The sequence below is a fragment of the Cupressus sempervirens genome, chromosome 9, assembly GCF_028749045.1.
Source record: "Cupressus sempervirens isolate cs-2001-9-10 chromosome 9, ASM2874904v1, whole genome shotgun sequence".
NCBI lineage: Eukaryota > Viridiplantae > Streptophyta > Pinopsida > Cupressales > Cupressaceae > Cupressus > Cupressus sempervirens.
The window spans coordinates 563,651,021-563,664,616 of NC_143126.1; positions in this window are offsets into that span (position 1 = coordinate 563,651,021).

Here is a 13,596-nt window from a genome sequence, read left to right on the forward strand (position 1 = left end):
GATTGTGATGTGTATGTTCTTGTGTAAAGTAAATATCTTTAATTCTTTCTATCTTTCAAATAGTTTACATACCCATGTTCACCTTCAATGGAGTTTTATACCTGATATCCATACACTTATCTTGCTTATTGCTCTTCAATATTATCTCTACATATTTTTTTTGGGATTATGAGTTATCATACATTTTTGCCTTCAATTTTTACTATGATCTATTGATTTGCACCTAGGTTGTGCATTTTTTATGCTTTTATAGCATCATTCTATGCCCATGTTGGCATTTTATGGTTTTATACCATTGATCTACATGATTTATATGATATTTGTTTTTGAGTTGCATAGGGAGCCAATTTTTCAAGGTTAACTATGTAGGTCCCCTCAGTAAAACTGATACATAGTTTCCTTATCTGGCCCACAGAGTATCTCTCCATCCTATATTGGTGTGCACTCATTTTATATGGAGTTTCTCTCCATTTGATTCTATATGCTCTACTTTGAAAGGTTGATTTTTATGGAGTTTCCCTCCTTGTTGTTCCATTTTTGTTCCTCAATGCGAGGATGATATTTTATGGGGATTTCCCATTCCAATCTCTTTGTCTCCTTGGTGTATGCTCTTAGTTGTGATTTATTCATGGTATGACTTCCTACACCTTGCTCATTTTTTGATAGGTGACGAGGCTACCATATCTTGGAGCACTCCAATATTGGAGACTCTATTTGAGAAAGTTGTTTTGACCCATGTTGATCTTTTTCCTCATGGCAATGATGTTGCTTGTCCATGATAGATTTGTTATTTGAAGGCAATATGTTGTTACTCCTCATAAACCCTTCCTTTGGTCCTCATCGGCAATAATTCTTGGAAAAACTGTAACTTGAATTATTTGGTGCTTGAGGCACATGTTCTACTTATTTATTATTGTCTCTCTTATATTTATTTGATAAATATACAATGTGATAATGTTCTGCATACTTTATTGCCTAGATCGTGGGTCATGTAGGTGATGGAGTCACGACCCATTCACTTGTAGTGAGATGACTCATTAATGGATTGTCTATATCCATGTGATTGATGCAATATTGATGCAGGTTTCATTAGTTGGCCTTGTCTATAGTCATTTGTGCATTAGTATAATATACTTTTCATGAGAGCATTGATCAAGATTTTTACTCAATTTGTCCTTGTTGATAATTTTTTGAGTATATACTTTATCTTGATATCAGGTTATCTCCATTGTTTTGTGGTAACATGTTTTATTTTCCTCATTGTTTCTCTATGAGAGTTTTATTATCCTTATTCAAAAGGATTTCTAATTTGAATATAAGATGAAATACTTCTTGTGGATAGTTGTCTTGTTTTTTTTTCCAGGTGATCCATCAAGGAACCTTCTTGATTTTTCACATATGAAGATGTGTCTATGCTTCCACTTGATCACATTCAAAGGACTCATGTACTTCTCTTGGATCTGCAAATGTACCATATGGCTTGAAGACAATCAAATTACTTCATATTGAAGATTAAGTTGCAGATTGTTGTAAATTATGGGTTGAATACCCCTTGATATAATTACCCCAAGTAAAGATTAAAGGGGGGTGTTAGAAGTTGTAATCTTTCCTTGGTGTGTTTATAAACCAAGGTTAGACCTCCTTTCTTTATTGTTATAATATATTAGGATATAAGCCAAGGTATCCTAATATATTTCTTTTTTTGTCCTTTTTCCACTACATCTTATTTTGTCCTCTAGTGGAATATGTGAGGACAAATATTTATTGTAATTTGTAATTTAGATTATTCCTCCTCAAGAGGAATCTCACACTTGGCCTCACACACTTATGAATGGTGGCATTCATAGACATTGGAGTTACATTCTAACTCCTCTCTCTCATCTCTATTTAAGAGATGACCCTCCTCTCTCATTTCTAATGAGTTTTCTTCGTCTTCTCAATTTTTGTATGAGCGATTGCTCTCTCTCTCTCTCTCTCTCTCTCTCTCTCTCTCTCTTAGGCTTTTCATGCCTCACTCATAATGCTCACAAGGGGTTTTCTTTGCTTTCCCCTTTTCAAATATCTTGTCTCATGGTGTTGGATCTTGAAGCTTTCTCTCTTCTATCTTATGGTAATATCTTTTCATGCATTAACTCGCTTAGATTCTTTCTTGGTATTACTTATTTACATATTTCTTTTTCCATTTCTAACAATATTGTAAGTATTATATTAATTATATTGTTTAGGTTATTTTTTAATACTATTCACAAATATTTAAAAATAAAAATAAAAAATCTTATTTTTCATTTATTTACTTTATTATTAATTATTTCTAAATTTAATTTTAATATATAATGGGTTGAAGCCCAAATTAATAATTTGTTGAGATTGATTTTTATTATATGTTAAGTTCAAGTATGGTCCAACCCAAGAATCTTAGATAAGAGGCTCACAAGTTACCAGTGTGTTGTAGTCTTTATTTCTAAATTATTAATTTTCTTAGGTTTTGATATAAATTGACTTTTTATTTCTTCATTCTATTTTGATATTAGATTTAGAGTTAAATATAATTTTATAACTATTAAAATGATTTAATTTAATTGGTTATTTAAAATTTTAAGTCACATGTTCATGATATATTTTATATAAAAAATAATTCTAACTTTTTAATTAACATTATTATAATTTAAGCTACTAAAGATTAACACCATAGTACTAGTGTAAAACAATGTATTAGGCGAGAACCTGCTCTGCATCCTTTCTCACTTATTCCACAGTTTAAATTTGAATTGTCATGGCCTTAGAGGACTCAGGCATGTTGGAGGCTTTGGTTTGCTCGGACCTACACATGGTGCTGGATCTATGCACAGAAGATTCTCCCTCCTTATTTGGTAATGTGTCAGGTCAAACCAGCACTTTTGAGCCCCCTTTGTTAGTTTCTAGAGTTGACTCTGCTCAAGTTGAGGTTGGGTCCACTAATTCTCTCCCCATCCCCAAGGGAGGGTGGAAAAATGTTCCTATGGGGGGGTAAGGAAGGGAACACCAAGCATGTGGATCCAAAAGTCATCCACGATGTTACCGAACCAGAAATTTCATTCCCAAATAGTGTTGTGGACAATGTTGTTGCCTTCCTCAAACATTGTGTTGTGGGTCATTTTATTTCCTTCAAGCCATCAATAGAGATGACCAAGAAGTTGGTGGCATAGAAATTATCTATGAAGGGTAGTGTTTGTGTCTCAGCCATGTCCAATGGCCTCTTCTACTTCTGCTTCACGATCGCTGAGGACCTAGCGGCTATCCTTTCTGGGACCTAGTAGTATGGCAAGCACTATCTAGCCCTGGAGAAATGGCACCTTGGCTTTGATGCTAGCCTAGAGCTCCAAAGCCTGGCCCCAGTTTGGGTTGGTTTGCCAAGACTTTCGCTGGAGTTCTGGGATGAAAAGATCCTAAGATGCATTGGCAACACTTTTGGACATTTTGTTGTTGCATAATAGGTAACTCTGCTTAAATCTAGACTTGTCTTTACTAGATTCAGTGTGAATATTACCATCAATAGGATTCTTCCGACCATGGTCACATTGTCCACTTAGTGGGGGAAAAGGGTCCAACTGATAGAATATGAGAACATCAATCTGTATTGCCAAAAATGTGGGTATTTTGGCCATGTGTTGTCGACTTGCAATTCTCCTTCTCTAAAGGACAAACAAAAGGTTGGCTCGTCAGGCATTGCTAAAGAATCTACTATGTTAAGCGAACCATCAACTACTCCTGTGAGAGTAGAAGTTCAAAGGAAGGAGGAAAACCCTGGTGGTAAGTCTTCAGAGGAAAGAAAAGAGAATTTTAAAGTTGAGGGAGCTGACAAGCTAAGGTGGCAAGTGTGGAAGCTAAGAAAGGAACAGATATGGAGGAATACCCATTTAGGAAGGAGATAGATGATCTACTGAATTCCCCATGGTGGGAGAGATTACTATTAACCATGCTCCATAGGAAGGCAAAATTGGAACCCCTGGTGGTGACCCCATGTAAGAGGAAATTATAGCCAACGCTTCTGCTGGGGGCCAAGTGTACTTGGCTAGGAAGCCTTTGGAAACCTTGAGTTACTTGGCTAAGAAATAGACCATAGTGTTAGTGACTCCTATTAAGAACTCTTGCAATGGAGGTTTTCGGGGGGGGGGGGTGGGGTGGGGTAGTGGGGGTAGGGAGGCTAGGGGTGTAGGGTTCCAACAATGGTGAACCTGATACATTAGGTCACTAGGGGATTTTTTACCCCAAAAAGACTCAAATTGGTGTCTCTTGAGGAAGCGGTAGCCAAAGTCATGAGAAGCATTGAGGAAGCTGAAGGAAGTATGGCTCTCTTGACCTCGTCCTCCCCCAAAATGAGTGTTATGAGAGAGTGGGAATTCCCTAAGAGGAAAACTAGGGGTGGCAAGAAACTAGATGTGGGGGTAGCTAATATAGTGGGTCGTCCTAACAATAGAACGAGTCAAACGAAGCAAGCGGCAAGGGAGGTGGCCAGTGGAAGACAACTTACACTAGAGACAATTAAGAAAGGTAAGAAATGAAAATCTTCTCCTAGAATATTAGGGGGTTGAACAATGCCTAGAAATAGTATGCTTGTAAACAGTGTATCCCTACTAAAAGGATTGAATGTATCCTCATTTAGGAAACTAAGATGACTAACCAAAATTTTACTAAGTTGGTTGATAAGTTATGGCTTGGTATTGTGTTCTTTCATTTAGAATTTGAAGGGGCTTTTGGGGGCCTAGCAACTATGTGGAACCCCAGTGTTATGATGGGAAGGGAGGTCCATAAAGAAAAGAACTTCATGGTTATAGAGTTCAACAATGACAAAATGGTGTGGAATCTAGTGAACATTTACGCCCCAAATACTAGGGTTGGAAGAAGTGAAGTCTTGGAAAGGGTTTGAAGAGAGGTGGGAAATATGAAGGACAAAAGCTTTATGTGTACGGGGGACTTTAACACCCCCCTATACCCTTCAAAAAATCTTAGGGGGATCGATGACTTCTTAGAAAGTATGCAAGATCTTTTACATTTCATTAACACTTATGACCTCCAAGATGTGGACCTATAGAGTAACCCCTTTACTTGGTCAAACAACAAGAAGGGCCAAGACTTGATCCAAGTTAGGTTGGACCGACTCCTAGTTTTAGGGGATTGGCCTCACATCATCCCCTCCTCCCTAGTTAATCTTTCAAGAACTATTTCTGACCACTCCCTAATCTTGTTCAATTGGGAGAATGAACTTGTGAGTGGGCCCAAACCCTTTAGATATAAAATCATGTGGAAATCCCATCCAAACATCAGGAATAAAGTGGAAGAATGATGGAATACCATAGTGGATGGGATTGTTATGTTTCGGCTGACTTGGAAACTGGATAATGTAAGAAGGAAGGATTGGGCTAAGAGATCCTTTGGTGATATGTTTAAAATCAAAAAGGGTATTGAGGAGGAGCTCAAAAGGCTAAAAACTACCATGGCAACAAGGGATGACACTAATGCCACCACTCTAGAGGAGGAGAACTATAGGAAAAAGTGGAAGGATACTATTAGCAAGGAGGAGATCTTTTGGAAGTAAAGGTCTTGCATTTCCTGGCCGACACAAGGTGATAAGAATACCTCTTTTTTCCATAGATTTGCTTCGAAACACAAAAAATGAAATACCATTACCTCACTAGAAGAGAAAGGAGGAAGGACCCTAAAGGAGCAGGAGGAAATGGGAAGACATGCAGTAGATTTCTTCAAGAATTCTTACAAAAAAGAGGACAAGAGGAGAAACAATTTAATTAGGAGACATATGCTCAATAACATCCCAACTGTGTTTGGGGATGAGGAAAATGATAAGCTATAGGAGAAAGTCTTAGAAAAGGAAGTAAAGAATGTTGTGTTCTCTATGAAAACCTTAAAGGCTCTGGGCCTAGATGGCTTCTTGCCAACCTTCTTCTAGCACTTCTGGGAAGTGATAAAAAATCAACTAATTTGGACCACTAAGGACATGATTAGAATAGGGAGGACACTAAGAAGGATCAATAAAACCTTTATAGTCCTAGTGCCTAAGATCCAAACACCCAGAACTATAAGAGATTGTAGGTTGATCAGCCTTTGCAATACCATTTATAAAGTCTTCTCCAAGGTGTTGGTCAATAAGATTAAACCATTTTTGGATATGGTTATTGGGAGCCCTCATAAGGGGTTTTTCCTAGGTTGTCAAATTCTAGATGTCATGATTACCACTCATGAAATCATCCACTCCATGGAGAAAAGTTGAAAATCGGGTATGGCCTGTAAACTTGATATGTCTAAGGCCTATGATAGAGTCAATTGGACCTTCCTTTATGATGTACTAGAACAATTAGGGTTTAGTAAGGACAATGTGACTATCATAAAGACTATGGTGAAAACCACACAATTTGAGGTGTTGCTTAATAGGACCCCCTGGGGAAATTTTGATGCTAACAAAGACCTAAGACAAAGTGACCCTCTATCCCCTTCCCTTTTCATTATGGTGGCTGAAGTGTTGGGAAGGTCAGTTAGCAAATTGGCTATGTTAGGAACTTTTATGGTATCCTACCAGCTACTTCACTAATGCCTAAGGTTATTCAGCAATTCATGGATGACACTTTCCTCTTTGGAGAATCCTCCATCCAAGAAGCTAGAGCTTGGAGGACCCTATTCACCAATTATGAGAACTGTTTAGGTCAAAAAATTAATATGGTAAAAAGTAAGATCTATTTTTTAAATACTCTTGGGGTTTTGTAGGTTAATGTAAAAAATATTCTTGGATGCCAGTCGAAGAACCTCCCAGAAACCTACCTTGGTCTTCCCCTGACTATCAAGGAGGTCTCTACCACCTTTTGGAACACTATCGTAGAGAGAATATGAAAAAGCTTGCTAAGTGGAAGGGTAAATTACTTAGCAATGTAGGAAACCTACAACTCCTAGTCGCGGCTCCACAAGGAATACCAATCTACTTCCTCTCAATATTCAAGATTAATTAGAATATGGTGGACAAAATTGAAAGACTACAAAGGAAATTCCTTTGGTCTAGCACAAAGGAGAGAAATAAATGGAGCCTTGTCAATTGGGATACTATGTGCAAACCCAAAGATAAAGGGGGGTTGGGAATGAGAAGAATTGTTGATATGAATAAGGCACTACTCACTAAAGTGGGGTGGAGTCTGGTTGAAAATAAAACCAATTGGGGAAGAATCATGAGGGCTAAATACCTAGCCAACACTCACTTTAGATATAACCTCCTTAATAATGATCTCCCTAGTGGCTCTAAGATTTGGAAGAACATCCTCAAAAACAAGTCCCTTCTACAGAAAGGTGTGAGATGGTTGGTTGGGAATGGTAAAAGAATAGATTCTGGGAGGACAATTGGATAGGGGGAAACCACTCATCTATAAAAAGTTCAGTGGCCTCTAGGAACCGTTGAAAAGATGGGTGGGTATGAAGACAGAGGACTATATTGATGATTGAAGGAGATGGAAGTGTTTATCCACTTTGGATATTCCTAATAGAGAGGACCATTTGATTAAAGAACTGGAGGATATGATGAGACACCATACACTTCCTCTACATACCAGTTGGATGAAGTGGATTGGGATAGGAAGACTAATGGTCAGTTATTAGTTAATTCTACCTACCAGCTTATTTTTGAGAAAGATCATACCTCGATCAACTGGAGTAAAAATTGGAATAGTCAGTTGCTACCAAAAATCAATTTCTTCTAGTGGACGGTCATGCATGACAAGATCCTTACTACAGACAACCTTTGAAGGAGAGGTATATCGATTACCAACAGATGCTACCTCTACAAGGAGGAAGCAAAAAGTATTGTTCACCTCTTTTTGGAATGCCACTAGGTAAAAGTACAAACCTATGTCACTTTTATAAAGAAACAAGATATTAGAACTTAAACTGTTCGACTTTAATGACAAAAAATGCACATTTTTGTTTAGAATTTGAAGATGATGTAAACTACTGAAATGTGTAAAATTGGATGAAGTTTATGCTTGTAATTTTTTTTAAATGGAGTGAAAATTTTATGTTTTGTTTAATTTTTAAAGTCTATTTTCTATTTTTTTATAAATACTAAAAATATAGAGTTTCGTTCCCACCAAACAAATATATGCAAATGATCATATTTTGGTCTGATTTTGTAATATGTTATAGTTGACATGTATACCTAGTGGACAAAAAAAAATGATTTTGGATTTATATGTTTCAAGTTATAAGAGTTCAAAGTTGAACTTATCAGAAATTGACAGTTTTTTTTCTCGACAAACTTTTTCTAAGAAATCTACATATTGTTTAAAACAAATTACATATTCTTGAAGATGACTTTCTCCTCTAGCGGTACACATTAATTTTTAATTTTTTGAACATGATTTACTATTTTTTTCTTTTTTTGAACAAACATCTTCTTCAATCTTAAAATACCTACTTGTAATATTTTAAAATTATAACATATTATAAATACTCAAAATACTACAAAATTTATATGACCATAATCTTGACTCCAGATCTACAAAAGGGTATTTTTAGTTTTTTGAAAACACTTAATTTTGTATGGAGAAATCAACTCTGGAAGTGAAAAGTTTGGAAAATTGCATTTTTTGCTTGTATGGCTGCCACTTAGGATGACACATAGACAGTTACAGCTAAGACCCTTTCGATCATAACCCTTTCAGCTATAACGTAACCCTGTTGGCCTAAAAAAATGCTAGCAATGAAATTGGCAGTTTCTTATAAAGCAAATTGTTTTTTATTTCAATTTATAATAAGTATATAGTAAATTGAGAAATATAAAGGAGCATTTTTAGAAATTAATATTTATCAATAGTTTCAATGACAATTACAAAGGATCGTCAAATGTTTTTTTTACCTAGTTATTTTTATGTATTCTATATTGAAACTTATTGAATTATATTTTCTAGTGCAATCTAAATTAAAATATTTTTCTATAGATCAAAGTATTCAATGGGTAATAAAAAGGATAGATCAAGGAAATATGATAGAATAAGAGATGACAAAATGAAAGGTCATACAAAAAGTAATCAAAACCAACCTACTGAAGTTCATGAAGAAGATGAGATTCATGAAGAGGATGAGATTCAAGTCGATGAACAAATTGGTAGTTCTAATAATAGAAATGTATTATTAGGTGTAGGAAATTCGATGGCTTTGGATGAGGATCTACTTTTAAATCAAATTCCATCTATACATATGGTAAAAGAGAACACCATTAAAAAGCATTGCCCAAACATGTGGGATGAATATTTCAAAAATAAAAGTATATTTGGAAAGGCACAATTATTTGTCAAGTTATTAGGAGAAAAGATACGAGGCCTATTTTGGAGTTGTTGGGTATTGATAATAGGAAAAACCATGTGCATAATGTTAATAAAACAATAGTTGAAAATTCACAAACTACTTATAAAAAATTGGCAACATAACTCGAGTAGGCAATTTGAGCATTACATGTACAGTATTGATGACTATTATATCTAGTAGAAACTTGGCACATAGAAAGCAAGTATGTGCAATTTCTAATTTACTACAAATATCTAGAATAATTGTTCAAAGATACATTAAGAGGATAAATATGCTAGATGAGTACATTGAGAATAACTGGGTGAATATTTGTAGAGTTCCTCGAAAAGACAAAATTTTTGAAGATGTAAAAAGATTGGTTATTGAATTTTGGACCACATCCTCTCGTGTTTCTTCCAATAGATGTGATACTATACAAATTAAATATCAAGAGGCAGGGGCGAAAATTGAACATCCAAAACATTTTATAGATATAAAACAAAGTGATTTATTTCAAACATTCAAGCAAGAATTTTCAAACGTCAAAATATGTCAAAGAATGTTTGAGAACTTGCATCCTTCCTTTGTATGCATAAATAAGATATGTGAAACTTGTTGTTGTCGAAACCATGTTGAATTTGGTCTATAATCGCAATCATATAAAAAAGTTATGGTAGTACTTGATCCAAATTTGGTCATCCCTAGAATACGACACAATTTGTGAAAGTCTATATTATGTGATAAATTAGAAGATTTAGATGAGTTCAAAGTACAATGCATAAAAAATCAATGTGTAGATTGTGGATATTTACATAAATTTCCACTGTAAATTGAGAATATTAATGAATCGACACCAGTTTCATGGATGAGATATGAATATGAGACATACCAAAATAAGACAGGAGTTGAATCCAAAAAAATTGTATTGAAGGAGAGTGAATTGCGGTATAATGGGTTTATGACCAAGTTTTGTCCATTGATATATCCACATATCCAACATTGTCATGGTGAACAATGGCAAGCTAAATAATTTCATGATTTAGAAATTTGTTTTCCACCTGGTTATATTCTTTCAGTTGTAGATTTCTCTGAGAACTATACATTTTTACCTCAAATAGAGCTTTGAGGGCAATATTTTCATTTTGAACAAGTTGCAATATTTGTGCAAGTGATTTATAGACATGCACAATTTGAGGTGGATGAGATAGAAAGTTCGAATGAAAATGAACACATTATTATCAAGGAGGTTCATTTCTATATTAGTGATGATAGAGTTCATGATAGGAGTTATGTTGCTCATTATTTTGCAATGTTCTCTGAAGATCTTAGAAATCATGGAATAAATGTTTTAGAGCAATGGATCTGGATCAATGGTTGTGTAGTTTAGTGTACAAGTGCACATTTTTATTTAACTTTATTTAAAACTTATATTAATTTGTACATGTGTATTTCAATTTGATGTATATATAATTATTTTAAATATCATTTCATGAACTCACAAGACAATTTAAATCTGCAAAAGCATTTAATTGGTTAGCCATGCAACATGCTAGAAGCAATGTAAGATTTTTGTGGAACTTCTTTGAAAGTGAACATGGAAAAGGGGAGCATGATGGAGTAGGAGCATGTATAAAGCATGCACTTTGACAACATGAACTTGCAGGTACATATACATTTAGTGTTTTCTTGATCTACTCATAACATATATAGATTCTCTCTAGAGATCTAGACATACATACATACATATATATATATATATATATATATATATATATATATATATATATATATATATATATATATATATATATATATATAGTGTATTTTAAATTATATACATGTGTGTTACACATTCAGGTAATATGATAGAGAGTGCGAGTGAAATATTGAATGGTGCAAAGATCATTTTGCTACTCAATATATTGAATACAATAAGCGTTCTTTTTGGGAAGTGAAAGGTAAATATGATATATATATATATATATATTCAAGTAAATAATTCAAGTTTTTAATTATATATTTATTCATAAACATGATCATTATTTTCTGTATTTGTAATAGATGTAGATCGATCTAATCCTTACAATTGTCAAATGATTTCTAGTATTAGGAGTTTACATCAAGTGTTGACTACATGACACCACAAACCTCAAGTGATTAAAGTAAGAGAGAAATCATGTTCTTGTGACAACTACATTAAGGAGAATCCAATCAGTGTATGTGAAAATATTGTGAATGAATATGCTTCACATTGGGATTTGAAGGACATAGTCAAAAAGCCTCCTTTTGAAGATGTTAACATTGACATTGACATTCATGATCCTATATATTCAACTAATTATGAGCATTTTTCTGATTTAGTTATGGCAGGTTTGTGGCATGTATATATATGTTCATTAAAATAAACTTATATATTTAACACTTTATAAACATGTTTATTTTTATGTACATGTAGGAGATATTTTTTGTTGTCCAAGCCTTAGCAGATAATGCAAAAAATGTAGACTATTATCTTCTAAGTTGCACAAAAGCAAACCATAAGTTTCTAGAAGGAACTATAGATGTTTAGATGGACAATCATATCCAATTGGATTAGTTGTTATTGAAGGAACATATTATCAACAAAATAGGATAACTGATAGTGGTATTGAATTTATTGAATACATGCCTGGAGAAAAAAAAAATTACATTATAGTAACCATGTTTTAGTGACAAAGTTGCAATTTGATGCAATATAAAGAAGAGGACCTCATAGAAATCAAAAGTGAAAATTGTCTATTGAAGAACATGAAAAGATTCTAGAGATAATAAAAAATAGAGAGGATCCTAACAATACAGTGTTTGTGGAGCTCTAGTTTGGCTATTTGTACTTATTTTCTATACAAGTCTCATACTTTCATATTTACTACATATACATGATTTTGGATATATGTTTTATAAATTTGTGTACATTGGATCATGGATCTTGGATATATGCTAGAAATTATGAACATGTATTGTTATTTATATTTTGTGTATAGTTTGATGTATATATGTATTTTGGAAGATGTTATTTATCCCCTTAATACAACCCCTTAAGACATCTCCTTAGGATCTCCCCTTTAGACAACAACTTAAGACATCCCCTTAGGACCTCCCCTTAAAACATTCCCTTAGGAGCTCCCCTTAAGAAATCCCATTAGACCATCCCCTTAAGAAAACCACTTAAGACATCCCATTAGGACCTCCGCTTAAGACATCCCCTTAGGACCTCCCCTTTAAGACATCCCATTAGGACCTCCCCTTAAGACAACCACTTAAGACATCGCCTTATGACCTCCCCTTAAGACAACCACTTAAGACTTCCCTTTAGGACCTCCCCTTAAGACATCCCCTTAGGACCTCCCCTTAAGATAACTACTTAAGACATCCCATTAGGACCTCCCTTTAAGGCAACCTCTTAGGACCATTCAGTGATTAATTACTCGCGTCTATTCCTTACTGTACATTCTTTATGTTTGCATGTATTCTTTACTAATTAAATGCACTCTTATCTATTCTATAACACGTATTGCATTCTTTATGTTCATATGTATTCTTTAATGTATTATTCGTCTTCTTATATGTATTAAATTTAGTGATTAAATGTATTCTTTAATGTATTATTCATGTTCTTATATGTATTATATAACATGTATTACATTCATTTTATATACATTCAACATGAATATTGAAAACATACATACACTCAACATGAACGTAACATGTACATCTACAAAATAACACATCTATGAAATAATGTACCCATGTAAAATGTATCCAAAATCCCATATAAAATGTATCCAAAATACCATATAAAATGTCTCCAAAATACCACATCAAATGTATCCAAATAACATAAACAACATCAAGGTCTCCATATCAAATGTATCCAGGCAACATAAAATAACATTGAGGTCTCCATATCAAATGTATCCAAATAACATATATCTATATAAAATGTCTTGACATCAATGAAATAGACATCTAAAATAAGACAAGATTTTTAGGATTAAAAATAATAATTGCATGGAAATATAATCAATATCAGAAAATAAGAGATCACACAAAAAAGAACATAAGACACCAAGATTTAATGTGGTTCGCCCAAACCCTTGGCTACGTCCACCAAATAGCAAGTCCAATATTTTATGATCCAGTCATTACAACCTGATTATAATCAGTAATCCCTTACAGCTCAATACCACCGCAAGCCTGTACAACTCAATACTGTCGAAAGCCAATTTTCACATCGCCTTATCA